This window comes from Carcharhinus amblyrhynchos, unplaced genomic scaffold (genome assembly GCF_965287045.1).
Source record: "Carcharhinus amblyrhynchos unplaced genomic scaffold, sCarAmb.v2.hapA chromosome_1369, whole genome shotgun sequence".
Classification (NCBI taxonomy): Eukaryota; Metazoa; Chordata; class Chondrichthyes; order Carcharhiniformes; family Carcharhinidae; genus Carcharhinus; species Carcharhinus amblyrhynchos.
In genome coordinates, this window is record NW_027651109.1 from 16,545 (window position 1) to 20,000 (window position 3,456).

Consider the following 3,456-nt stretch of genomic DNA (forward strand, 5'->3'; position numbering starts at 1 on the left):
TGAGTGACAGTGTGAGGGAGCTGGATTAACATCAGTACAGATACAGTCAGTAACACAGGGTGCTGGGGGGGGAGAGAGGGGTTACTGAGTGACAGTGTGAGGGAGCTGGATTAACATCAGTACAGATACAGTCAGTAACACAGGGTGCTGGGGGGGAGAGAGGGGTTACTGAGTGACAGTGTGAGGGAGCTGGATTAACATCAGTACAGATACAGTCAGTAACACAGGGTGCTGGGGGGGAGAGAGGGGTTACTGAGTGACAGTGTGAGGGAGCTGGATTAACATCAGTACAGATACAGTCAGTAACACAGGGTGCTGGGGGGAGAGAGGGGTTACTGAGTGACAGTGTGAGGGAGCTGGATTAACATCAGTACAGATACAGTCAGTAACACAGGGTGCTGGGGGGGGAGAGAGGGGTTACTGAGTGACAGTGTGAGGGAGCTGGATTAACATCAGTACAGATACAGTCAGTAACACAGGGTGCTGGGGGGGAGAGAGGGGTTACTGAGTGACAGTGTGAGGGAGCTGGATTAACATCAGTACAGATACAGTCAGTAACACAGGGTGCTGGGGGGGAGAGAGAGGGGTTACTGAGTGACAGTGTGAGGGAGCTGGATTAACATCAGTACAGATACAGTCAGTAACACAGGGTGCTGGGGGGGGAGAGAGGGGTTACTGAGTAACAGTGTGAGGGAGCTGGATTAACATCAGTACAGATACAGTCAGTAACACAGGGTGTTGGGGGGAGAGGGGGGTTACTGAGTGACAGTGTGAGGGAGCTGGATTAACATCAGTACAGATACAGTCAGTAACACAGGGTGCTGGGGGGAGAGAGAGGGGTTACTGAGTGACAGTGTGAGGGAGCTGGATTAACATCAGTACAGATACAGTCAGTAACACAGGGTGCTGGGGGGGGAGAGGGGTTACTGAGTGACAGTGTGAGGGAGCTGGATTAACATCAGTACAGATACAGTCAGTAACACAGGGTGCTGGGGGGGAGAGAGGGGTTACTGAGTGACAGTGTGAGGGAGCTGGATTAACATCAGTACAGATACAGTCAGTAACACAGGGTGCTGGGGGGGAGAGAGGGGTTACTGAGTGACAGTGTGAGGGAGCTGGATTAACATCAGTACAGATACAGTCAGTAACACAGGGTGCTGGGGTGGGGGGAGAGAGGGGTTACTCTTGAGCGGTTGGGGAGGGAGTTGGCGGTTCCCGATCCCTGCTGCGTTGGAGACGGGGAATGGTACCCCCCCCTCTCACTGCGCGACCAGGGGGATATCCGCCCCCCCCCCCCCCCCCTCTCTGAGTCCCTGGACCGCCAGCCAGGAGTCCCTGCGGGCGAGCCCCAGGAAGGTGAGGCGGAACTCCCGCAGGCGCAGGGCGTAGACCAGGGGGTTGACGGCGGAGTTGGCGTGGGAGAGGACGATGGTGGCGTCCATCAGCCAGAGCGGGGGGCGCCCGCAGGAGGGGCAGAGGACGCCCAGGGCGTTCAGGCTGTGCAGGGGGACCCAGCCAAGGCAAAGAGCCCCACCACCAGGAGGAGGACCCTGGCCGCCCCGAGCTCGCCCCTCAGCACCGCCCGGGGACCCCCCCCAGGCTCCGCAGTTGGCGGCGGGCCATGGCAAAAATGCGGGCGTAGATCACCAGCATCCCCACCAGGGGCGCCAGGATGCAGGCCAGGAAGTTGCAGTAGACCATGTAGGAGAGGTCCATGACGTCTTCAAAGAGGCAGAACACCTGGGCACAACGTTTCCCGCTGGCGTTGGCACGCAGCGGGGTCCCGGGCACCGTCTGGTTGGCCCCCTCGGGGAGCGGGCACACCCGCTGGGCGCTGGACGCCTTGTTCCAGCCAAAAGCCGGGATGAGCCCCAGAAGCAGGGACAGGACCCAGAGGGCGGCAATCAAGAGGTGGGTGCGTCTGGTGGTCACCAACACGGGATACCTGGAGCAGGGAGACAGAGAGAGAGAGAGGAACGGGGGTTAGATACAGAGTAAAGCTCCCTCTACACTGTCCCCCCCATCAAACACTCCCAGGACAGGGACAGCACGGGGTTAGATACAGAGTAAAGCTCCCTCTACACTGTCCCCCCATCAAACACTCCCAGGACAGGTACAGCACGGGGTTAGATACAGAGTAAAGCTCCCTCTGCACTGTCCCCCCCATCAAACACTCCCAGGACAGGTACAGCACGGGGTTAGATACAGAGTAAAGCTCCCTCTACACTGTCCCCCCATCAAACACTCCCAGGACAGGTACAGCACGGGGTTAGATACAGAGTAAAGCTCCCTCTACACTGTCCCCCCATCAAACCCTCCCAGGACAGCACGGGGTTAGATACAGGGTAAAGCTCCCTCTACACTGTCGCCCCATCAAACACTCCCAGGACAGGTACAGCATGGGGTTAGATACAGAGTAAAGCTCCCTCTACACTGTCCCCCCCATCAAACACTCCCAGGACAGGTACAGCACGGGGTTAGATACAGAGTAAGCTCCCTCTACACTGTCCCCATCAAACACTCCCAGGACAGGTACAGCACGGGGTTAGATACAGAGTAAAGCTCCCTCTACACTGTCCCCCCCATCAAACACTCCCAGGACAGGTACAGCACGGGGTTAGATACAGAGTAAAACTCCCTCTACACTGTCCTCATCAAACACCCCCAGGACAGGTACAGCACGGGGTTAGATACAGAGTAAAGCTCCCTCTACACTGTCCCCCATCAAACACTCCCAGGACAGGTACAGCACGGGGTTAGATACAGAGTAAAGCTCCCTCTGCACTGTCCTCATCAAACACCCCCAGGACAGGTACAGCACGGGGTTAGATGCAGAGTAAAGCTCCCTCTACACTGTCCCCCATCAAACACTCCCAGGACAGGTACAGCACGGGGTTAGATACAGAGTAAAGCTCCCTCTACACTGTCCTCCCCATCAAACACTCCCAGGACAGGTACAGCACGGGGTTAGATACAGAGTAAAGCTCCCTCTACACTGTCCCCCCATCAAACACTCCCAGGACAGGTACAGCACGGGGTTAGATACAGAGTAAAGCTCCCTCTACACTGTCCCCCCATCAAACACTCCCAGGACAGGTACAGCACGGGGTTAGATACAGAGTAAAGCTCCCTCTACACTATCCCCCCATCAAACACTCCCAGGACAGGGACAGCACGGGGTTAGATACAGAGTAAAGCTCCCTCTACACTGTCCCCCCATCAAACACTCCCAGGACAGGTACAGCACGGGGTTAGATACAGAGTAAAGCTCCCTCTACACTGTCCCCCCATCAAACACTCCCAGGACAGGTACAGCACGGGGTTAGATACAGAGTAAAGCTCCCTCTACACTGTCCCCATCAAACACTCCCAAGTTCCAGCACTTAGATAGATTTATTTTTCGAATGCTGGAATTGAAGAGTATTTTTCGCTTCCTGTCAAAGATCTGTGATGGTA

At 56.2% G+C, this 3,456-nt stretch overlaps 1 pseudogene across 1 annotated transcript in view; it reads right to left on the reverse strand.

The window, feature by feature from the left end:
* Window positions 1-1,259: 1,259 nt before the first annotated feature.
* LOC145340740 (adenosine receptor A2a-like) overlaps window positions 1,260-3,456 on the reverse strand; it is a 3,687-nt pseudogene continuing 1,490 nt past the window's right edge. The window contains exon 2 of the transcript XR_013886286.1: window positions 1,260-1,945. The product of XR_013886286.1 is annotated as an adenosine receptor A2a-like (transcript). The remainder of the gene's footprint in view (window positions 1,946-3,456) is intronic.